Source organism: Sciurus carolinensis, chromosome 4 (genome assembly GCF_902686445.1).
Source record: "Sciurus carolinensis chromosome 4, mSciCar1.2, whole genome shotgun sequence".
NCBI classification, from domain to species: domain Eukaryota; kingdom Metazoa; phylum Chordata; class Mammalia; order Rodentia; family Sciuridae; genus Sciurus; species Sciurus carolinensis.
The window spans coordinates 17,976,997-18,003,420 of record NC_062216.1 but is presented as its reverse complement, the minus strand read 5'-3'; the positions used below and the strand labels follow the sequence as shown (position 1 = coordinate 18,003,420).

Genomic DNA, 26,424 nt, shown 5'->3' with positions numbered 1-26,424 from the left:
TCAAGAGGTTTATGCAATTAAGAGTCTTAGTAAATACCTTCTTCCATATAGGGGTGAAAGGTTAACTGCCAGAGTATTCTTCAGCATATGTAATTATTCTCTGACCTATGTATGCATCATGAGTTCCAAGTTCATAGTGCTTACAGTCATTTACTAATTTTGTTTTAAATTTTTATATCTTGATCATCTGAAAGTATTACTTATTTATCAAAAAGTTATCTCAAGCCGGGTCCAGGGACACACGCCTATAAATCCCAGCAACTCTGGAGGCTGAGGCAGGAGGATAGCAAGTTCAAGGCCAATGTCAGCAACTTAGCAAGACCTTGTCTCAAAAAAAAAAAAAATAATAATAATAATAAAAAGGGCTGGGGATATGGCTCTGGGTTCAATGCCCAGTATCAAAAAAAAAAAAAAAAAAAAAGTTATCATGATTTGGATAGATAATTCATGCTGCTGAGAGATATAACCCAAACCTATATTTTCAAAGAAGATTCTGGACTGTACTTACTATAATCTGTTGTTAGACCCCTCTCACTGATAAGCCTTAATTATTGAGAACAGCTGGTATATACCCTAAGAAAGAATGCCTCACTAAGAACATAAGAAAAACATAAATTGCAAATGACCTTGTAAATTATTGCAGTATTTCTTAAATACCTGAGAAAAATAATTATTTATATTCAATCATTACAAACATGATGATGAAGTTAATGTGTACAGTTTAAAAAAAAAAAAACTGTCGAGTAACAGTGGAGTCCTTTTTGATAAATGGCTTGTAAAAAACAAAAAACAAAAAACAAAAAAAAAATCCCTAGAGGACTTTGACATTTAGAAAGAACACCAGGCCTGGCATTTGTTCCCTGTCATTTCCATGCATTAGACAAAGCAATGAAGACAAACCAAATGGAAATAGATTTTATCCACAGCAATCAATACAGCCAAATTAAATAATCTAATTCAGCAAGATATTAGGCTTTCAGATTTCATAAACAAGAAAATTTTCAAAAGAAGTTTTGGGGAGCTGCACAGAACTGCCAGTTTTTCATTTTGCTAGGACAGGAAATAAATTTTTTTAAAGGAGCAAAACAGTAACTACTATTATCTGCATTCCATCAAAATAAGTAGCATGGACAAGCTCAGAATAAAAAACTTTTCCAGAAATGGTCAGTCTCACTAACATTTGCAATTAGCAGCAAAATATGCTCTAGACCCATAAGTGCCAGAGGACAGTCTTGAAAATGATACAACCTTTTTATTTTTAAAGGGGACTCTAGTCTCAGATTTGCTCAACTCAAAGTGAATTAAGATTCACAAACCATTCTAGTCACTGGACATTACTTGTGTCTCACATGTACCTATATATGCTGCTTGGTCTTTGTGTTACAAAAAAAAAATCATCAAGCCAACACACGTGTATCATTTAGATAATACAAATTACCAAAAGGCATATAATGAAAATAACTCTCAATTCTACTGTCAGAGGTAACCTTGATTCAACTCCTTTTTCAAGTTTTCTGTTTTCCATATGCACTATGAACTTATAACTATGGAACTCTGAAAAAGGAGTATTAAGCATGCGTTCTCTTTCTCTCTCTCTCTCTCACTCTCTCTCTCTCTCACGCACGCACACGCGCGTACCCTTACTCTTTCTTCTCCCTTCCAATCTATTAAAATGTATTACAATTCGGAGGCTCCCCCATTCTCAGTGCCTGTTATTAGGACCACTTAGATACAACGCTCACCTGGGCTATGTATGTGTAACACACGAAGTTACATTTCCTTTATGGTAAACTTGCTTTTCATTTTGCTGTGCTGTTTGCCTCATTTACTATCAACCCTTCTCTAATTCTCCTCCACACTCTGCACCTCTCCTCTCGGCAGCCCTGCAAGCACAAGCTCCTCTGGCGGCCCTAGGGAATCCTCTTGCTCCCACTCAGGACTCCCAGCTCCTGCACAGCTGTGGCCCAAGGGCTTCCCTTTGTCATCATCCTGGGGCTTCCCCCCCCCCCCCCATCTGTGCTATTAAATGTCCTAGATGCCATGTCTTCTACTTTCTCAAGTAAATGAGAAAAACAACATGGGGGAGGAGAGAGGAAAGAGTCTCCCTTGGTCAAGTGTTTTTTTGTTTTTTGTTTTTTGTTTTGTCTTTTATCATTTAATCCCGTTTTCAATGTGAGATCAACTGCAGGCCTTAGGCCTGATCTCCTAGGTCCAAAGCCTCTGGTTAAACTCTGCCTGGGAGGAGAAAAAGGTAGGGAGAGAGTCACTTGGTGACACACAGTAGGAGGGCATCTAGGAGACCCAGTGACTAATTTTAGAGCCTTTAAGGGGATCCTCCGGTTCTGACCCACTGCCCTGAAAGGCAGCTAGTGCTCCCAATCCCTGAGACTCCCCTGGGTTCTGTAGGGCAAATTGGTCTCCTGTTCCCAGGCCTGGAGGCACCTGGACTTCAGCTTGCCCTGAGGGGCTAAAATAGTTAACTAGGCTATCTGCTTTCCATCTTTCAACATTTCCTGACATCTCCAGGCCTCTCATTCGCCATGTCCTTGAAGATCCATGAGTTCCACTGTCATTTTGGTGAGTTTTGTGGGTGTAGGATAAAAGCATATTGTTCCCTTAAGCTCTAATTTTAAGAGTTAAGTTCTTGCTGTATTAAGTACCATTTAGTCATGGCCTCGGAGATCACAGCAGGAGGCTGATGAGGCACACAAAATGCCCCTTGTGGCACTGCCCCATGGCAATCAAAGTCATCTGGAAGGTCTTTCTATTTCACCTGTTTTTAGGAGTGTCCTGGGGAAGGAGTGTCATACTGGTATTTTATCTGTCCCTCTTGGGGGCAGTAAGGTACTACTTATCTCACAGATCTTTCCAGTACCCCCTGGCCTGCCACAGCCTGTGAGGCAGGGGCCAACCCTTCAGGCGCACTTCTGCTGGGACACCAGTAGGGTTGTTACCCTGCCTTAATCTTGCATTGCCTGGGGACCTAGCTGAACTTCTAAGCACCCTAACCTTGCTCATATTTGAGGACAGACTGTCTGAAGACACAATTCCTCTTCAGCTGGGCTAGTTAAAATTGATTGGATCAGAGAGGGCTGCCAGAGTGCTACCTGACAAATTCCACCTTCATTTTAACCTCATCTGCATATTAAATGACACATTCCCCCAGCGCCATGACAAGGACCTAAAAGGAACAAAAAAAGGGGTAACCCGAATCCTGGGAAAAATCTCCATTCTCAGAAAAACAAACAAACATGCATATTCCTCCCCTTTATTAGCCTGTTCATCCCTCTCCTCTTTTTTATCCTGTATCAGTCACCATCTAACCCCCAGGGAGCAGGAAGTTGATTTGGGAATTTGTCTCCCACTTCTCCTGTTCCTGACCAAGAATTAAAGTCTCCTTCACTGTTCCACCCACGCTCAGTCTTGTTACTGGTTCCAACATTCTGAGAGAGAAAAAGGACCCAGTCTTGGGGGATAGGTGGGGGGGGGGGGTTTAAAAATTGGTAAAAGGAATTAATTTCCTTGTCAGGAGCTGCTGGGGCTCTGGGTTCCAGAGAAGGTCTTACTGCTCATTGTAAATGCCATGGTGTCCCCGGTGGATTTCTAAGTCACGGAGTTGAAGCTGACTTCAGTAAATTTCATCCGAGTGCAAGGAGGTGATCCAACTGTCCATGACAGCTATATAATCTAACCTGATTTACAGAAATCAACAAGCACCCAGCTCAACAGACCTGACCTTGGCAATAATAAGCACACCGGTGTCTCCAGTGCTATGCACGGCGCTTCACATTCTAAATCTTAACTAGACTATGACAGCAGCCAGTCACGAGAAGAGCCAGGTGAGGAAGAGGAGGCCTCCCAGTGCTTTCCTGGAACTTCAACATGAAGCATTCAAAAGGATCTACCCAGAACAAGAAAATCCTCCCAGTCAGGCACGGTGGCAGGCTCCTGGAATTCCAGGGGCTTGGGAGGCTGAGACAGGAGATCATGAGTTCAAAACCAGCCTCAGCAATTTAGTGAGGCCCTAAGTAACTCAGCAAGACCCTGCCTCTTAATATTAGAATGCAAAGGGGGTGGGGCTACAGAGGTGGCTCAGTGGTTAAGAGCCCCTGGGTTCAATCCTTGGTGCCAAAGGGGGGGGAAAAAAAAATCACCAGTCAGATGATCTTTGTAGTCAAACAGGTATACTCAATGTCCTATCATCACAACACTGTGGGCCAGATTTTTTAAAAGTAATGGCAAAGTAACTGTTTGACTAGGGCAAAATATAAAAATCTTAATTAAAATTAAAGATAGGTAAGTAATGGCAGGATAGATTACTTAGGAGGAAGCCATCTTGCTCAGCATCACTACAAATGAGGGAACAGAAAACATTTTCTAAAAATCTCCTCTTAGAATCTAAGACGAATGCAATCCCTGAACTCCAGACCAGATGGGATCTAACAACAGACCACACTGAAGGAGAGGCATTATCCTGGAACGTGAGAGACGTCTAGTCTTCACACATTTCCCTACTAACCTCCCTCGTCTTCAACATGACTACTTTCTCTCCCTTGTCTCCCGTCAATATTTCATAGTTTTTTTCCCCCTTCCCTTGATTCTGACACAGGTATTAACACCAGCTTGCCAGGTTATGACAGCACAAATACCATCTTCTCACCATGTCCAAGTGCTACCTGGGAGATCTGGAACACCTGCCGTAGGACATTCTGGCTGGAAGGATGTGTGGAGACAGAGTCCACTCGTAAGGTAACAGTGGGCCAGTGGATGCGTTGAATATAGATAGCCCTTGCTGCTCTGCCACTGCAACTTGTTTTTTAAAGGGATCTGTTTCTCTTTGCCTCCTTCCCCCTCTACTACGCCCCCTTTGTAATCTTAGGGAAACAGGACCACCTTTCTTCCCCATCCTAGACAGAGCTGTCTGTCCTTGAGTGCACATCCACCACAGGAACAAAGCAATTCAGACTTTGGGGATGGCACCTGCGGATCTCATAAATGACTATCTCCCAAATTAACAAGTGCATTAGAACTCCCACAAAGAGTACACCGAACGTAGCCTTTGAATCACCTCTTTAAAAGCCCCCTCCCCCGCCCATTCCCCCTGATGAGCAGAATCACAGCCTCTATGACAGGAGTCCCGTGTGCTTCTCCTTTGCCAGCAAAGTAATAAACATTTTTTTTTTTCCTTTTTTCCTTTTTGTGTCCTTGTTGCTGGATTGGTATTGGGGACAAGGACAGAGCTTTTGGTAATAATAAGGGTAGCAGGGCAAGAACATAGAAAGGCATTGGGAGTTATTTCAGAGACACTCAAACCAAACCATCAGGACCTGCACTTTACTCAAGTGAAAATGGTAAACAGTGGGATGGAGGTGGTGTGCGCTTAATTACATTCAGGGTCAACAAGTGTCACTCCACCAGGAGCAAGGTTTGTTCAACATTTACTCCTAAACAATCATTTGTACATCCCCCCCGAAAAGGTGCTAACTTACCAAATTATACCGTTATATTGTGTGAATGTATGAATATGTTACAACAAACTCTCTACTGCAGATCATTATAAAGCACCAATGACATTTTTTAAAGTGTTAGCTCACATAGAAGTATCATTACAACCTGAGAAATTCACTGAAACAAGCAAGGATGTAGGGGGAAAAGCAGGAATTCAAGAACCCCATCAACTCGAACCAAGTCACTCTGCTAGCTCTGTAACTCAAAAAAATGTGACTCAAGTCTTAAGAGGGATACACAGCTAATGACAAATTGACAACGACAGAGTTTGCAGCACTAGTTTCCCAAAGGAGCCAGGTTTCTTCTTAAAATCTTCTCTGGGTAAAAATCATCTTAAGACATCAGGATGTGCTTATCTGGCATAAGTACACCTGTAGGAAAAGCACAACCTCCAGGAACACAAGAAGTGTAGGTTAAGAGTAGGATCAATTAAAAGGCGGGTGGCGGCTAGGGCTGAGGCTCAGTGATAGAGCACTTGCTAGCATGTGTGAGGCACTGGGCTGAACTCTCAGCACCACATATAAATATATGAGTAAAAGATAAAAGGTCTGTAAACATCTAAATTTTTTTTTTTTTTAAAACAAACAGCTCTGGAGATGAAACTGCCTTTATCCCTATCAGATTTACTCTATAAACAACACTTCCTTCCCTGACTCCCTCACATGCCAGGGTTATAACTAGTGCCCAGAGAGATGGAACACTTGACCTAACAGTTTTATTAGTGTTCTATTGTTCTCTGAAAGGATTCAGTTAACAGGTGAATTTACAAGGTTAAAGGATGTTGTGCTTCAATTTAAGAATTAAAAAGAAAATACATAAGTACACTTTCAAGAAAAATTTTAAGTCACTAAGTATTTTCTTCATATTACATGAGACTTACATTTTTAAATAGGCAGGTATGAATGACCCATTTGACCAGAATCTGCTTTCCAGGCTTTAGCCTTAGTGCCTAAAGAATGAAAGTGATCTAGGAAAGAAAACCAACACTCTGCAAACCTCCCACTAAAACTTCAGGTTGCAAAGCGCATTGTAAAGATTTCTTTGGGTTCTTTTGTGTCTAGATTTGAATCTCAGAGGGAGAAGTGATTAGCATTTACCTAACAATGCTAAAGAAACAGCAAGCAAATTTTTGCAGAATGGAGAGAATAGAGTTGATGGTGCCTTTCAACATCCTTGCTACAGGTTTTCCAAAGCAATGAATTAGACCTTCCCTAAGCAGTGTTTTGGAGCAAAGCACTTCCATTTTTCTTTCACCTGGTTATGGTTAACATCTCTTAGTAGTACAGGAAGAGGTTTATTGAAGATCATCTTCCTTGACTCTAACTTGGTTTGTAAGTTTCTTTTAGAGCAGAAATAACCCTAATAATCCCTTCAGTATTTCTAAATTTCACACTGCTCACAGAAATATATGATTTTTCCAACTCCTGCTTTTTATGAAGGAGTCTCAGGGAGGAAAAGTGACTTGTCTAGATGTACCATGCTAATTAGCGAGCAAAATCCAGGCTAGACCTGAGTGGCATCCTGGCCTAGAAAGTACAGGGCCCAAGCATCAGTTTGACGGAGGTTTCTAAAACTTCACTGTCACAGAAATTGATTTATCTGCTATTATTATCAAATATAGCAATAAACAGATCATCTGAATTCATACCATCATTAGCTAGAGAATTCTTTGATCTCTAGCATTGTCTCTTCCTCCAAAAATGCCTCCAGGATTCAACCATGCATGGTATTTTCACCATCAACAACATAAAGAGACTTCAGGGTGAGACCAGTCCCCAGCCCCATCTAAATGTACAATGTAGTTTGGCAAGAAATAGGGAAGGGGGTAAAAATTACACAACTTTTAGGGATTTATGTTTCAAACCTTACTCAAAGAACAAACTAAGCAATACCAAAATTATTTATATATCAGATATAACAGGATTCAGAGGAAAACCGGAAACATCTGGCAGAACTGAGATTTAAATCAACATGTTCTTGGGTTGGGGATGCAGCTCAAGATGCAACGCACAATAAACACAAATTTAAAAATGATTTTAAAAAAATCAACATGGATACACTGCAAACTTCAAATTCTGGAGTATTCCACTTTTAAGAGATTGATTCCAAAATGTTACTTCTGTCCAATGCAGAGCAACCAGCTGGGCTTGACAGCAAGCTGGTCTACACTGCCCCTCGTGGCCACCAGATACTTAATAAATGGCTGAAGTCAAAGTCAGACTTAATGCATTTTTATAATGAATGCTAGTTTTTACAAAATACAAAAAATATTCTTCCAAAACATTTGTGTTGTCCTGCCCATTTTATCTGCTTCAGAATTTGAGGTAAGCGCTATTATCTAGAAAAAAATAAAGCCACACTCTCCAGAGGAAATAAAAGGATTTAAATCACTTCAGAGTTCACACAAAGAAGTAATTTTTAAAGAAAATAACATATAGAAATTGTTTTTTAGGAGGTTAAGGGATATACTTCAGACTGTCAATATGAGCCACAAGTGATTAGAAAATCCAATTTTATTTTAAAATGATTAGATAAAATAGTTTTTAAGGCATTTCACTAAAATTAAAGACAAGCTATATCTAATCCTTTTAAAAAGTTCTTTAACACTTGCTTCAAATGAAGAACAAAAATGACTAAATCAGATGCAAAGTGAGGATTATAGATCAATCGACATTTAAATAAGCCGTTTTTGTGTTTAATGGCAAATAAAACAATATTACAAACACAAAAGATGAAAGTTTGAAAGGAATAAAAAGTATACAATAATTCCAACTCTCTGAAAAAGACAAATGATCATCACACCCATTCTATTCTAGAAAAGAGCCAGGCAGAGTTCTTGAGAGAACACTAAGTTAGTGGTATCTTACCACTGTTTTTAAATGGGGGTTGGGGTTGAGAGGAGTAAAATTTCCTCTAATTAACAGATTAGACAGTCTACATTTTTGGTGGAATCAGATAATCAAAAAGTGCTATTTACATAATTAGCAGGAAGAAACACTGATTTGATTTTAAGACTTATAAAGTACTACTAGATATAAATAAGGTGAATGAGAATTTAATTATTAACACTTGGACTTAAAATGTATAAACTGTGGGTAAGAATACATGTTGCCTTATATTTACACATGTCTGTAATACAACCGGGTTCACTAATTCAGGATACAACCTATATGTTATTCAGTTTACTTCATTTGGGGAACAAAAATGGCTAATGAATGATTAAGTTCAGTCTACCTAATTTCTTGTTCTAACAATTTTCTATAAGTTACTTCTGGTGTTCCATTTTAAACACTAAATAATCCTTAAAAAAAAAAAAAATCTCTTGTCAGATATTGGGAGATTGCATGCTCAACCCAGGACTTAAGAGACCATACATACCTTACAAAAAAATAATAAAAATCTGACTATAATCTCCAGATTATCAAGTAACAGCCTCTTGACCATAATTCTACCAGGGCCACTCATCCTATTGACTCCTTGAAAGGTCTGTGATATTCCAAGAAAAGTGCTTGGTCTTCTCTTGGATTGCCACCTATCAGACATAAGAGTATTTGTACTGTCTGACAAAGAGAGAAGGCAGTAGAGAACCTGCTGGCTTCCACATGCCACAACACAACCCTAATTTTGGACAAATTCACTAATACCAAAACATTTGAATTAACAGGATGCATGATAGGACTACAACAGTATTTGTGACCTCTGATTTCCCACAGCCTCTGTATGCTATGAGTACAATGTGCATTAAAACATATTAAACAAAATCCAAAGGTGTTAGTTAGTGATCCCTGGAGAAGCAAATTTGAGAGCCTTGCTAGAATCACATATATGCCTACACACATTTAATTACTTAACACCATCTTAAACCTTGGGGTCTATTTCAGCAGGAGACTATAGTGAGCATGTCACAGGAGATCTCATGACAGTTTTGGTAGGAACCCATACATTCCATTTAGGTCACATTAAAAGACTGCGAAGGCACATGTTTCTTCCTAAACCTACAGCTTTGTCTAAAAAAATAAATAAAATTTTTTAAAACCTGAGAAAGAAGTCACATCTGAAGACTTGCTGGAGCCAAACAATTTGCTAATGATTGATGGGGTGAGACTCTACTGTGTCATAATCTAAGGGGGTGGATGGAAAGCCAACATATTTCTTAAAGTCACACTAAGGAATTTCTCCACCCCTTCTCTGCCTGCCATATTTTGAGGGGAACCTGTTATTACCAAAGACTTTCAATAATGTAATGTCACACAAGGAAGGGGACTGGGAAGGACTGGGGGGAGGACAGCGGTGGAAGGTGGGAGGGCGAAAGCCTGATGTCACTTGGTGGGTCTGGACAGAGCCCATGAGAGGGCTGAAGTGACACTGAGATCCACCTCCTGAAGCTGGCTCTGCACATTACCAAGCCTCAGAATCTCTGTTATAATCAGCCCATCTCCAGCCCTGGAGTTCTGTGATCCTATGATTCTATTATTCCATTTTTAAACCTGTGGAGTGGGAGTGTTTCTGAGTACCCTGCTCACACAGATGGTGGTGGGAAGAATCTCAAGAATATGTTGCATGTAGTAAATGCCCACTTCACTACGTAATCACTCCCCTCACATTCCACATGAACAAAGATTTTATTATCTCAAAGACGGCCGCAAACACACAAGTGGCTTAATGGCAGCATGGGCACCAGTACACGCATGTGTGAGGAACATGAAAGACATTTCTCCTAATTGCCCATACCTGGGGTTAAACATGACCAGAATGGAGTAGAACAGGACCAGGTCACTATTGTACATGAGCTCCACATACTGAGGGAGGGCGAGAGACTGGGGGAAGGCAGGCAAAAGAGCTCACTGAAAGATAAAATCACATCTAACATCCCCACATTCCCGATGATCTAAAAATATGCTGCACCGAAAAACCATTTGTCAAGGCAACCTTTCTGAGACTAGAAACAAGATCAAGGTGCCAACCACGTTTCCCACGGTCATCGCGGTCTGAGCACCGCTTCTCCCCTTCCCTTCCACAAACTGGCTCCGCACAAAACTGAGCCACACCATGGCAATCTCTCTATCTGGAGTTCAGATACCAGCCCTTTTGCTGGATCCCACCTGATTATCTTAGAGCCATTTTATGCTCCCTGTTACTTTCTCAGTCTGTCACTGCACACTCACACACCAGAGACTGTATCCAATTCTGTTATCCCACCGTACAATTGTCAATCATGTTTAACACAGTATTTCTTTACCTTGGTCTCCTTAGCAGAAAACTCTGAGGAGTTGGAAATTTTCATAGACTTTGACCGGTGGGACTGCCGCCGGATAGAATCCTCCCGGGAGTATTTCACAGAACCTGAGGTCCTCACGCGTACCTTGCTGGTACTCTGAACACTATTCACGCCAATCATTTTGAAGGTCCACTAGGCAAGGGGTTTGGAGGAAAAAAAAAAGGCACTTTCCACCCGCTACAAAGCTCTAATGCTGGAGGGACTCTGCCGGTTGTGCCTGAGCAGCTCCTGAGCCCGTGATCCGCCTCAGCTTAAGAGGCACCAGGCTGCCTCCCCAGCTTCTTCAACTACCCTGTTTGCAGCGAGTCTGATTGTTCCAGGCACGGCTCACGTCACTGGCTGCAAAGAGGAAAAAAAAAAATGCAATCCCACCCCTGCTACTCGTCTCTCTATTCCACACACACACACACACACACACACACAGGCACACACACACGCGCGCGCGCGCGCGCGCACACACACACATCTTCACACACTGGAACAAATGGCAACTGGCCAGGCAAGCAATTCATTAACATTTCAAATAGCAACACCATTTCTCTTGTGATATTGTGCAGTAAAGCTCATTAATGTCAACAACAAAATAGAGATACCACAAATAAAAGTCTCAAGTAATCTGCAAGGCACCATGTGGGGTGGGAACGGAGCTAAATTTCCAAAAGGGGGAGAAAAAATACCGAGGGTATCAAAAGGCTCAATCAATTACAAGCTAGTGAAGGGATGGCAGCTACAAAGGCATCTCCATGATCAATAATTTTCCTTTCTTTCCTGTTTCAGGTCACACTCGATTTAACAGCAATTCAGATGGTACCTCTATTCCAAAGAATTAAATGTTTCTGATGACTGTGGACTATTACAACCAGATATTTAAACAGGAATTGCCTGCTTGCATGGCAAATGAAGAAGAAAGAGTTGGCTACTTCTCTGTCATACAGAAAAGTTAGCACATGGCAACTTTAAATATGGCTCAGAGTGAGATCAATACAGTCAACTCAGATCAATGAGGGGCAAGCAGCTTTTCCAAGCGCTCTAAACGCTGTCAGTGTACACAAGAACATTCAACCTTCCAGAAACATTGCAAGTTGAACACTGTTAGAAAAAAAGGTGATTTTAGTTCTTGACACATGAAGTTAGTTTTCAGCTTAATAATTCAGCTCACAATGCCCAACGTATCTGGCATCCTAGGGGCAGAGGGTCAGCCATGAAAGAACGTCTTTCAGGTGAAGGAAGTTTCTGTGTTAATAACAGAACTTAAAAATAGTTTGTAAATACCATATTCTGGGAAGAAAGTGCAGCCCGAACCCACTGCATCCTTCCTACCTAAACTTTTCCTTGACAAGACTGCAAATTCTGTATAGTAAATAGCCAAATAATGATGTTCTTCTGCATTATTTAAGCTCATCAGGACTGTATTCCTCCACTGACAGAAAGCCCAGGTAAAGCTGACGCTGTGCTCTGGGTTCTGTTTTAACCCCAGGACAGGAGTTTTCTCTCAGCCCCCTTTAGACCTCTTTCCTTTCCAGGCACTGAAGCACTTGGGCTTCAACTATAAGACAAAGGCACTAACTTTGGTGCCATTTAGTCTAAAATAATCAGATAACAGAATTTAAAAGATCTTGGGGCTCTGCTGCCCTAGAAAGCTGCATGAAGTTTGGAGTCTATGCCATAATTTTGCCTACTTTGAGGTACACTTTCTTCTCTTCCCTGGGTAATGGAGCCACTGAATAACTGTCATTTGGAATTAAAATTCTGTAGTGACGCTGTACTTTACAGAGCCTGTTCCAAAGACATAAGAAGTGGTGTACAATAAAATTCACCATTCAGAATCATTCTAACTGAAGCATCGGATAATTCTACGGGCAAACATCCCTATTTAACCAAAATAAGCCTAAAGTAGGTAGAACCATAAAGGAACTGGCAGCAGAGCTAAGTTAAAAATTCGCAAAGTACTGTGTCTGCGGCAGGAGAGCCTCAGCAGGGCTCTGAACAGAGAGCACTGGTTTAGAAGAAACCCTCTGGCTATCTGCCAGTCACCATGAGGAGGAGTAAGAATGTCTCCTGATGAACTGAATTTTTTTTTCCTCCATCCAAATGGTTAGTATAAAAAAAAAAAAAAAAGTGAAAACCACATGCTAGCATATACAGAAATGGAATCTATATCCAACTTCATTTCTGGGAAATTTTGGTGAAAATGTACCATCTTTACTGAGTGCCTGACCAACTGGCATTACCCCTCTGCTGGCATTACTAATAACCACTTTCATCTGTTCAGCATCTAAAACTTTTTATTTATTCTTTTGTACTAAGGAATGAATCCAGTGGTAAAGGGTGCTTTACCACTGAGCCACATGCCCAGCCCTTTTTATTTTTTACTTTGAGACAGGGGCTCACTAAATTGGTAAGGGTCTCAACCTAAGTTGCTGAGGTTGGCCTCGAACTTGGAATCTTCCTGCCTTAGTCTCCCAAGTCTCTGGGATTACAGGTGTGTATGACTGTGCCTGGATTCATTACCTAAAACTTTATAGAAGTAGCAGAGTATCTTATTTGGGGTATCAACTTGCAATTCTGTGAGGTGGCTTTGGTGGCGTTGCAATCCCCCCTGCACAGGTTAGGAGAGTCAACCTGGGATACTGTGACAGAGCCTGGATTCAAACTCTCACACTATGCTGTCTCCTGCATAAGCTCTTTAAGGTGCCCTTTCCTTTTTAAACCTGTAATGAGCCTTTCTGCAGAGTTCAGAGAGGGAAAGCTCTCCCTCTGCCCCGTCCTCTATTCTCGAACACAAATTTGTATCTGGACAGAGTGAAGAGGACCACCACAGTCCTTGGCAATCTAAGGACTGATAGCAGATGATGCTACCACATCCCTGAGCATGTCCTCCTGTACCTGTGAACCTGGCAAGGACCCCTAGTGCCCAGCACACTTGATGCTATGGTCTCACCCTGCAGACATACATTCGATCTCCACCACTTGCCAATATTACTGCCTCTTTAGCCAGGGTCATCTCTTCACTCCAGGCTGCTGTTCCAGACTGCAGCTTCCTCTCAACATATGCATGGAAAGTGAGCTTGCCTCCTTTCTACAGCTTTCTCCAATGACCCCACCTCCTGTCACCCTCTTGCCTAGAGCTCTGCTGTCCCCATTCTGAGTCCCCATGTAGCTGGCTTCTCATCAGTTGGTGGTCAGCTCTAAGGTGACCTCTTTAAAGAGACTTCATCTAGCCACCCTCCCTAAAACAAGCACCTCCATCCACCCCGGTCAGTCTTCTTCACAACCTCCCCCGTCTTCAGGACACTCCTTGCTGTCTGAAATCATCTGCACCTCAGAGCCCACATCAGGACCTGGTAGAACACAGGACTCAAAGACCACTTATGGTATAGGCAAACTACTTCAATATAAAACAAGTCCCCCTTCTCTAGCAGATTTCACAATGAATTTCTCTTCTTCGGTTTCTTCTTCTGCTAACAAAAGAGCATGCAGTGAAATTTTCGTCTCCTTCCCATACTGTCTACTCAGTTCCTTTGCCCAGAAACAAGAACTGCTACCCGTTGTGTACACACCTTTTCCCAGTGACTCCATCCAGACACGATATGGGTCCCTTTTCCTCATACGGGCAATAAGTGAAGAATGATATACATTCTTGCTGTTCTTGGCTTTTCTCCTTATCATCAAGATCCTTCTACATCAACACATATAAAGATCCCTCCCTGTTAACAGCTGCATATATTCCATTATACTGATGTATTCTATTTTGCTATGATAAGTAAAGGTGCAGTGAACATGCCTGCAATATATCACATCCAAACAACATCTAAACATGGCTTCCCAGCTGTTTTCTGAACAAGGCTTTTCTTCCTTCAACATTTACTGTTGCCCACAGTCTTGGTGCTAGGTGTACACGGGGTTCACGACTTGATGTGATATAAAAGAATCACTTTGATAAAGACACACCAGACGCCCTGTCCCGCCCAGCCCAGCTCTAAGGCTGTGGCTGTTTCTAAACATTAGCCAGCCTGTGCAGAAAGCCTGCTTCCTATAAAATAAAGGCAGGCCTCCCAGAGAGCAGCAACTGTTTAAAAGCACGAAATAACTTTTCATACAAGTTTCAGAAAAAAATGAAGGTGACTTCCATATTCAATCAAAACTGTAGGAAAAACTTAACAAGGCAAACTATTTGGAAGGTTGGAGTTGGTACTTCACCTGTGGACACTTTGTCTAAAATGATCTATTTGATCTATCAACACTAAAAGGCTTCTTAAAAGGATCCTAGTTAATGGAACAGGAGAAGCTTTCTTAACAGCTCTAACAGGAAGAGTCCCAGAGAGAGGAATTCAATTTAATATATTTTTACTCTGTGCGAACTAGGTACAAGGGACTGGGAACCAACGGTCACACAATCGGGCCCTTGACTTGAGCAGCTCACATTCAGTTGAGTGTGATGGATGGAGAGACTAGGAAATTCTGTTGCCATAACATAATGGTGAACACCTTCAAGAGTACCAATAAACTGAACGGCTTGCAGAGTCCAAGTGAGAACAACAGTGGTGTCTAGGTAGAGGCCTTCTTCTTTCCTAGGAAAACGTCAAGGAACAATTAGAAACACACACACACACACACACTCTCTCTCTCTCTCTCTCTCTCTCTCTCTCTCTCAATTGAAAGTTCAGTTGAACTCTGAGAAGACAAAGCATGGAGAGAAGACAAAGCAGAAACATATACCCCTGTCCAGTGACCCAGAAGGGCTGGGAGGTGTGAGGTGTCAAGAGGAGCCCAGCTTCAGTTTGCTTTCAGAGTGGACACGCGGCTAAAACACTCAACTAGTAAAAGGCTCTCTGGCTTTCCCTAGGCTCCCCCAACTAGGTTTGCTTGCACTGAAACAGCCAAGTGACAGGATGCTGATCTGGGAGCCAAGGCAGGTTCCAGCTGAGATTTTCTGGCCATGATGTCACATGGTCCAACATTGTCAGGAGCTGCTGTCATGCAGGTGCTGATGAGCAGTGCTTTTCTAGACCATTCATTTGGACTTAGTCTCATTATTACAGCTGGAAGGGAACCCAGAAATAATTACCTCCAATCCTGTCATTTTATAGGTGAAGATTCCAGAGCCACAGGAATGGAAAGTTACCTGTCCAGGATCCCATGATTAAGTGTGCTGAGTTCCCTAATTTCCAGTATAGTTCCCTCCCCCCACATTATGTGTTTATTGAGAGCTAAACATTCCATGAACATGTCCTTCCAGACTGTATGAAGGCTTAAAGCACTTGACTTGAAATAGGAAATTGAACACCGGAGACTCCAGAGGCGAAATGGAGCTGGTCACTCAGATAACAACTACGGAAAGGAGACTTAAAACAAAACAAAACAAACCCTCTACCAATAACTTGGGAACTACATTCAGGGTCCAGAAAAAATGTGTGACAGTTTCTTGCCCTGGCTGTGGCAGCAGAGAGGCACCTGCACTCTGGGTGCTCTTCTCTATACTGTAATGTGATGGCCAACTAGCTGCCCTGGCGAGGTGATACCATGTACCACCGCTGGTGAGTGACTTTAAATTAAAAAAATAACAATAAAAATTAAAAGATAAATTAGATGTAAACGTCCTCCTGCCTATTTTTCCTGTCCTCTTCCAGGCTACCCCAGCTGACAGCATCTCTAGTCTGGGGACCCATTCTGAACCACAGCAGATGGCTGCAGCCCAGTTTCTTCTAGCACTCTGTGCCCCAGAACGAGATCCCGATTCCCAGATGGCCCAGTCACATGAGCCTTGATGCAGGCTCCCTTGCACTACAGCCTGCCTGAAACCCTGATGACACATGCCACTCATCTACCACTTTGATGGACATACCCCCACTTTCCTTGATGGGACATGCACAATTTCTCAGAAGAAACACTTGGCTGATAGTGCATGGCAACCTTTGCTCTGTGGTCCCCTGTTCTTCAGTCTCGGGTTACTGAGCAAACTTCAGATATCATGCCTGTTCATCTGGGCCATAAAAGTGAAAAGTTTGGTGCAACGGTGTGGCTGTGGATATCCCTGGTTCCTAAGGTATCACCTAGAAGGCAAACTAAACCTTGCTTAGAGAACAATCCCAGTCTGTTAGCAGGTGCCAAGTTGTCAGCCCTCTGACTTGCTCACCCTAGGAGGACACATCACGTCCCTTGAGCAGCCCTCAGTCTTGCATCACACACTTTCAGTTCCATCTGTTCCTCAAACATACAAAGCAACAGGATGGGGGAAAACCTTTAAATAGAACCTTCTTACATTTAAAATTAAATAACATTCTTGAGGGGGGAAAAACACACTGTAAGCGTGAAATAGTTCCAAACTTGAAAAAAGATCATTTTTCTCTCATGAACCAAACCAGTCATGTGAAAGTGTTTTAGACCAGAACCATACGTTAGATTGCTGCTTAAGAACACAGGATATACAGGAGGAGGCTGCACCTGTACGCCCATACACCTACCTGCCTAACGGACACTGTGAGCCTGCTCAGGTCTTTTCAAATGCATGGCAGAGAAACACAAGACCATGTCTTAGAATCACTAGGCCTTCCGGAGGAGGAGCAAGACCAGTCTTTCCTGTGTACCACATATGCTATAAATTCTTTTGTGCTACAAGAAGATATGCTGTACCCCCCAAATAACACAGAATGCAAATACAAAAATGGTATTTCAAAGCCCCTACAGCTATTCTTCCCCAAGTGAGTAAGGCAAGAATCATCTGGGAGATTGTAAATGATGAGAAACTCCAATAAACCCATCCATAATGATCTGTTTATACCATCAAGTGTCAATTCAATCAAAATTCTTTAAGTCACAAATTATTCTCTAAAAAAACAAAGTCAAAATACATGCTCTTACTTGTACTTTTTCCCTAAAAGACTATCTGAACAGAAAGAGTGCTGCCTTTTGCTGTCTTGCTTTATCAAAATGTCCTCCAAGGCCATCGACATTTCACTTTTCATTTCTTTGACTGGCTTGCTTAATAGTTTGGGTCACTCACTATTTTCTATCAGTCAATAATTTCAAACCATATATAATTTCACCAAAAAATGGTTACCATTTGATGCTATGTAAGAGTAACTGTGGGCTCTAGTTTGCAGATTACAACTGTTCAGTTCTGCTCAACATTTGATTTCCCTCATTTGCTATGCACTAGGAACAGAATATTACACAAAACCAGACAGAATCCTGCTCACACTGAGCTGATAATGAAACAGACATTAATCAAGTATTCACAAATTAATAATCAATCCCTCGTACAAATGTGAAACAGTAATTACCAATACTATGGAGAAGATACATATGGTATTCTGAAAGGATTCTAACATTCTGGCATGAAGGAAGTATGTGAAGACTTTCCCAAGGAAGTTAGGAAATGAATCTTGAGCTGGGATCTAAAGGAGAAAAAGGGACCAACCAAGAGTCTGCACAAAGGTCCTGTGGTGGACTGGGGAAAGGGAGTAGGAATGACTGAAGGGAGACCAAGAAAGGGAAGGGGTGGTGGGATATAAGCTTTATTAGGATGATGACAGGCCATCAAAGAACTCAGGAGAGCAGTAACAAGAGCTGGTTGGAATTCTAAGTAGATTAATTCCTCTTTCTTCCCAGTAGCTGTTGATTTCTGTGCCACATGAATGTCTTTTCCTGGATGTATGATATAATGTTACTGTGTACACATACAGCAAAACCAGCACACAGTTGTCCAACACTGGTCTACATTAACATAGAGCTAATCGGACTGTTATCTGATAGCCACAAAAAATGCTCCTTGACTAGCAGCAACAACACGGTAAGAAGTAGTTGCAGAATAGCAGTGAACAGTGGTTATTAGTCATAAGAGGGCTGCAAAAAAATTGTCGCTTTGGGTATATTTTCTGTATCTCAACTCCTTGGCTTTCACTCAAAATGACAATAAACTAAACTGCCTATACTGCTGGTTGATTTTAGGCTGCTCATCAAAAATGACTGCCTACCTTAGAGAAAACCCCACCATGGAGCCTGTCCCTATATCCTGGTGGCAAAGGTATAAGCCGTGTGTGTGATCCAAGTGTGCCCATTTGCTGCTCCCGAAAGAGGGATGTAAAGACTCAGAGTTAAGGGCACAGCATCCTATGGCAGGGTCCAAACCATACCTCTGCCCTGGAAGGAAGCTGGCTTTTTCCTTTGCTGTCCCTCTTCCTTGGTTCAAGTCTACTTTCCTGCTAAGATTCTCGAAATAACCACCACCTGTCCCCTGCCTTTGTGAACTACCTGATGACTTTCCAATGGATTCTTTCTGTCCTGAAGCTATCAAAGGTCAGTTTTGTTTTTCTGTTTTGTTTTGTTTTTTTTTCCTCACTTTTTGTTAGTCAAGATTCCTGGCCTCTACAATTGACACCGTGGGATAGTTGAGAGGAATCAGAGACAAATACTCTGCACCTCCTAGAAATGGGGTATCTGTGGAGTGGATTGTGACACTGGACCCTGACGTGCTGTAAGATTTTTGAGTTTGGGATCTGAAAACAATTCCACCCAAGTTTCATGAAACAAAAAATAAGCACAATATTTCAAGCCAGAACTCTGTTTCAGTAACAAAGATCAAGGAGACCCTGGCAGCTCCTCCAGCCTGAGTCACCAAATAGTAAATAAGCATCACAACTTCCCACCCCTGTGCCTCGAAACCTACGCACCTCTCCCCTTCCAGGCCCCCAACCTTGCAGCCCACTACCCTCACCTGCTGCCACAACCACCCTGCCACCCAAGCTTCTGGGGTCTGCTAAGTCAGTCTGTTGTACCGCACCCGAGTGAACTCATTGTGAGGTTACTTCTCTAGATTGAAGACTTTATTAACTTCTTACTTAGATAATACAATTATTCTGATCAGCAAAAGGGTTTCAAGGAGAAGTGTTCATCCAAGGGATCCTTGGAGCTGGCCAAGTGTGTGGTAGAAAATTATAGCATCTAAAAAATAATACTCTTAGATAAAAACATCTAATGCAGCACTTTCACATGAGAACAGTAAGTGAGAATGGGAGGGGGCAGGATCTAAGACAAAGAGCACTGTGGAGGGACCTGAGCTGGCTGCGTGGTCCTCACTCTTCAGGGATAAAGCTACCCACAAGACTGGAGGTCTCCAGTGGAAGGAACAGGCTTCTTTACAAAGAAAAGCAACAACAAAGCTGTGGAGCTAAGATTACAGAGGTATTGAGAGTGCACCCTGGGCTGGTCAGCTGAAGACTGACAATCTAAATTAAATCTTAATATCTCCTGGAGGAAGTTGCAGACACAATAGCTGTTGATACCTGACAGTCCCAAAAGAGCCCTGCAGACAGCTGAAGCTGAAGCAGTAGGTAAAAGGAGACCTGCGTCTTTCATGCTTCTTCCCATATAAATAGAGCCCGGTAATACATCAAACAAGGTGCTACCTGTGCACCTGATGCGGGCTGGTTCCAAGCTGCTTTTGGATTTCAAAATCCATGGAAGTTTGAGTCCTTTACGTAAAACGGCACCGTATTTGCATGTAAACCACACATAGCCACTTCTGTACTCCAGAGATCCTATCTAGATTACTTAGAATATCTAATTCAATAAAAAATGTTATGCAAATAGTTTTCATACTATACTGTGTAGAGAAAAATGACAATGAAAACGTCCGTACATACTCAGTACAAATATTATTATTATTTATCCCCAAGTATTTTCTACCTCTGGTTGGTTGAATCCATGGATATGGAACCCATGGCTACACAAAGTTGACTACTTTAGGAAAAAAACCTACTAGATTTCTTCCATACACTGTAGAAGACCCCTGAGGAATTTCATAAAACTATGGATAACTTCATTCCCTCTAAGGGGGCACTTTTATTACATAATAAAATATGTATTATATTATTATATGTATATAAAATAACATATGTAATGTTTATGTAAGATACTAAAAAAAAAATCCTCTGACCCCACCTCCCACACACAAATACCAAACAGAACACAACCATCACCACTACAGCTTCTTGGGATCCAATCTCGACTGTCTTATTCTTCTTTAGGACACACACTCTGGAAAATTATTTGGTAATACTTTGAAAGTTGAATTTATTTACCTGAGGACCTTGTAGTTCTTCTCCCAAAACTATGCCCTGGAAAAACTGTACACATATGTCCCATGAGATGAGTTCAAAAATTGGGGGAGGGGTCAAGATGGTAGAATAGAGGTTAATTATCAAACTGCTTCATGGCGCCAGACCAGGAAATTGGACAAACAGCCTCTCTTTGGGGTAAAAACAAAAAAGAAAGAAAAAAATTCTACTGGGAATTTAATATTGGACTCTCAGAAGGGCCTAGGAATTCAGAAGGTTGGATAAAATAAAAATGATAAAAGAAAAAAACCACTACTCTGGAAAGCAATATGGAGATTCCTCAGAAAACTTGGAATGGAACCACCATTTGACCCAGCTATCCCATCCCTCAGTTCATAACCAAAGAACTTAAAATCAGCATACCATAGTGATGCAGTCACATCAATGTTTGTAGCAGCTCAATTCATAATAGCTAAACTGTGGAACCAACCTAGGTGCCCCTCAACAGATAAATGGATAAAGAACATGTGGTATATATACACAATGGAATACTAGTCATAAAAAAGAATGATTTTATGACATTTGCTGGAAAATGGATGGATCTGGAGACTATTATGCTAAATGAAATAAACCAGTTCCAAAAAACCAAAGGTTGAATGTTCTGATATGTGGATGCTAACACCCAGGGCATGGGGGATAGAAGTTCAGTAGTTTAGACAAACGGGAAAGAAGGGAAGGGAGGGGGAACAGGAAACAGCAAAGACAGTGGAATGAATTTGACTTAACTTTCCTATGTACATATATAAATACACCACAGTGAATCTCTACATCCTGTACAAGACAGGGAACCTAATTAGAATAAGAAGTACTCTGTGTTTGTATAACTATGTCAAAATATACTGACATGTATAACTAAAAAGAATAAAAAATCCTACATGATCTTACACATCATCACTGACCAAAAAAAGTGGCAGTAGTGTACCTTATACCTCTCAATGATTAAAACAGCAAGAAATTTTAGGAAACACTTTTGAAATTTATTTAATAAAGATTTGTCATCAACAACAACAAATTTCATTATAACAGAAAATCAGGAAACAACTCAAATGGTTAACCAAAGGAAGGCAGCTTCATACAACCAGAATAGTACAGGCTCCCATTCATAATGCTTTGTAACAGCAGGGAGAGGGCAACGGACACTCCTGGTGGACATGTGCTGGGCTGGCCAGATGTCCCTTCAGGAATGACGGACACAGGCAGCCTGACCTGTCAGATCACTCTCAGGATTGCTGCCTGATGAGGAAAGCCGTCCGGCTCCAGTTCACAACCCCTTGGAAGAGGTGACCTGTATCAATGCCAGTCTAGCTCCATCACCCCACTTGAGGACAACTTCAGAGGGCCACCCTGACTTCAGAGCTTGCAAGGGTCACAGAGGCCTTTGGTGAGAAGGCGGCATGGTCCGATTCTCCTGTGCCCAGTGCTGCTTGCCCCCGTCACCTCAGTCAGTCTGTTAGGGCATTTCACATACACCAGAAACTTCGTTGACATTATTTCATTTAATCCCTACAGTAATCCTTATTAGAAAGATATTATTAGTTCCACTTTATAGATGAGCTTCGGAAAGAGTGGCTAACTTGCCCAAAGCGATTCAGCTAAAAAAGGAACGTGGATTCAATGTTGAGGATACTAGAAGCATGAAGACAACTATTTTTCTCTCTGTGGTTATTAAGCTAAGCAGCACTTCAAGCAGCTTATAGTAGCATGCATTCCTACAAGTGAATAGAATTCTATTTCCTTTAAAATATTTGTTTTTTTTTTCTGATATTGGGGATTAAACCTAGGGGTGCTCTACCATTGAGCTACCTCCCCAACCCTTTTAAAGTCTTGAGGTGGGTCTCCTTCAGTTGCTGAGGATGACCTCAAACTTATGATCCTCCTGCCTAAGCATCCAAAGAGATTATAGGTATGTACACTACTCCCAGCTAAAAATATTCTTTTATTTAGATTATTAACTACTAATTGTAGTTACTAATTGTAGTTAGTAATTTGTCACTTTCCCCAGAATGACCAAGGTTCTACTTTATTATAATAACATCAGAGCATCCAAAATCATTTTATCAGATGATAGGTTTACTTGCTTATGATTATAAACAAGAATTGTTTGATTTTTAATGAGCTAGTTCTAAGAAATCTGGCTTTATGACTCTCCTGCTTAGGATCCCCAGGTCACTGCTGTGCAGGGGCTGAAGTCCCTAAGGAGAAGGACTGGCTCCTGAAGACCCGGAAATGGTTCAAAAAACTGGAGAGACACTGCGCTGAATAAAAGCAGGGAGCTTTAAGCAGAAAGTTTCCAGAGAAATAGAACATTGGAGATCCAAAATGGCGAACTAGAGGGTGATTGCATCTCCCGTCACTCCAGAACCCAGGATTCAAGAAGGGGAGGTATTGAGAGACTCGGACCAACATAGAGCCACGGGGTGAGTCTCTCCCACCGGGTGAAGCTCGGCCCAGGCGGCAGGCCTGGACAGGGACAGCTTCTCAGGACAGGGCAGGGAAGCGAGGGTCTTCCCCAAGCAGCCCTGCTCCCTCCGGCGGCAGGAGCGATCCACAGCCAGCTTCTAGGAGCAGGCCTGCCCAGTGAGAGCTTTTCTGCACAGAGCCAACCCCAAGCCCCGGACCCAGCGCGGGCCCTGGCCCGCAGGCGGCTTCTGGGACCAAGGCAGGACAAGGAGAGGCTTTCCCCAAGCAGCCTGGCTCCCTCAGGCAGGGGCAGGCCCTGTCTATAGCCAGCTTCTAGGAGCAGGACCTCCCAGTGAGAGGATTTCCATGCAGAACCAGCCCCCAGTCCTGGACCCAGTAGTGGGCTATGGGCAGCATTCTTCAGAAGCACTGCATTATCAAGTTCCTCCAAGACTTCAGGCTACTGAAGGCTGGGAGGTGATATACTGGAAATCTACAGGGACACTATAAAACAAATGGAGGAAATCTGCAATATCTAAGAGTCCCACTGACATCTGACCAATATGAGAAAACAAGGGAAGAAAATGTCCCAAACAAACCTAGATACTATATCAATAAAACCCAATGACAGCACAGCAGAAGAAATGTCAGGAAGGGAGTTCAGTATGTACATAATTAAAACAATCAGGGAAGCAAACGAGGAGATGAAAGAGCAAATGCAGGCACTGAAGGAAGAGATGAAAGAGCAAATGCAGGCATTAAATGATCCCACCAATCAGTTAAAAGAGCAAATACGGGAAGCAAAAGATCATTTCAATAAGGAGAGATACTGAAAAAAAAAAAAAACTGAAATACTTGAAATGAAGGAAACAATAAACCAAGTTAAAAACTCCATAGAAAGCATAACCAATAGGATAGAACACCTGGAAGACAGAACCTCAGACATTGAAGAAAAAATATTTAATCTTGAAAACAAAGTTGACCAAACAGAGAAGATGGTAAGAAATCATGAACAGAATCTACAAGAATTATGGGATATCATGAAAAGGCCAAATTTAAGAATTACTGGGATTGAGGAAGGCTTAGAGAAACAAACCAAAGGAATGAACAATCTATTCAATGAAATAATATCAGAAAATTTCCCAAATCTGAAGAATGAAATGGAAAACCAGGTACAAGAGGCTTACAGGACTGCAAATACACAAAATTACAACAGACCCACACCAAGGCACATTATTATGAAAATACCTAACATACAAAATAAAGACAGAATTTTAAAGGCCGCGAGAGAAAAGAATCAAATTACATTAAGAGGGAAACCAATAAGAATATCAGCAGATTTTTCAATCCGGACCCTAAAAGCTAGAAGGGCCTGGAACAACATTTACCAAGCCCTGAAAGAAAATGGATGCCAACCAAGAATCTTATACCCAGCAAAATTTACCTTCAAATTTGACGATGAAATAAGATCCTTCCATGATAAACAAAAGGTAAAGGAATTTACAAAAAGAAAGCCAGCATTACACAACATTCTCAGCAAAATATTCCATGAGGAAGAGATGAAAAACAACGATGCAAATCAGCAACAGGAGACGCTAGCCTAAAGGAATAGCCAAATAAAGGAGAAACCATGTCAAAAAGCAAATATGAGTCAAATGACTGGGAATACAAATCATATCACAATAATAACCCTGAATGTTAATGGCCTGAACTCATCAATCAAAAGACATAGACTGGCAGATTGGATTAAAAAGAAAAATCTAACAATATGCTGCCGGCAAGAGACTCATCTCATAGAAAGAGATACCCATAGACTAAAGGTGAAAGGATGGGGAAAAACATACCATGCACACGGACACAGCAAAAAAGCAGGAGTATCCATCCTCATTTCAGATAATGTGGACTTCAAGCCAAAACTAGTCAGAAGGGATAAAGAAGGACATTACATGCTGCTTAAGGGAAGCATAAATCTGCAAGACATAACAATCATAAATATCTATGATGAACATTGGCTCATCCACGTACGTCAAACAAATCCTTCTCAATTCCAGAAATCAAATAGACCACAACAGAATAATACTAGGCGATTTTTAACACACCTCTCTCACCACTGGATAGATCGTCCAAACAAAAATTGAATAAAGAAACCATAGATCTCAATAACACAATCAACAATTTAGACGTAACAGACATATATAGAATATACCATCCAACAAAGAACGAATACACTTTCTTCTTAGCAGCACATGGATCCTTCTCTAAAATAGACCATATTTTATGCCACAAAGCTACTGTTAGCAAATACAAGAAGACAGAGATAATACCTTGTACTCTATCAGATCATAATGGATTGAAATTAGAAATAAATGACAGAATAAAAAACAGAAACTTCTCCAATACCTGGAGATTAAATAATACACTATTATATGATGAATGGATAACAGAAGACATCAGGAGGGAAATTAAAAAATTCTTAGAAGTAAACCAGAACAAAGACACATCATATCAAAATCTCTGGGACACTATGAAAGCAGTACTTAGAGGAAGATTTATTTCATGGGGCGCATTAAAAAAAAAGAAGTAGAAATCAACAAATAAACGACTTAACACTACACCTCAAAGCACTAGAAAAAGAAGAGCAGACCAATACCAAAAGTAGTAGAAGACAGGAAACAGTTACAATCAGAGCCGAAATCAACAAAATTGAAACAAAAGAAACAACTGGAAAAATTAACAAAATAAACAGTTGGTTCTTTGAAAAAATAAACAAAATTGATAAACCCTTAGCCACACTAACAAAGAGAAAGAGGGAGAAAACTCAAATTACTAAAATTCGGAATGAACAAGGAAACATCACAACAGACTCGAGTGAAATACAAAACATAATTAGAAGCTATTTCGAAAATCTATACTCCAACAAAACAGAAAACCTTGAAGACATCAACAAATTTCTAGAGACATATGAATTACCTAAACTGAACGAGGAGGACATACACAACTTAAATAGACCAATTTCAAGTAATGAAATAGAAGAACTCATCAAAAGCCTTCCAACAAAGAAAAGTCCAGGACCAGATGGGTTCTCAGCCGAGTTCTTCAAAACCTTTAAAGAAGAGCTCA

General features: G+C 41.3%; 1 protein-coding gene across 1 annotated transcript in view; it reads right to left on the bottom strand.

The window, feature by feature from the left end:
• LOC124982044 (PH and SEC7 domain-containing protein 3-like) overlaps nucleotides 1-26,424 on the bottom strand; it is a 419,607-nt gene that overhangs the window by 138,240 nt on the left and 254,943 nt on the right.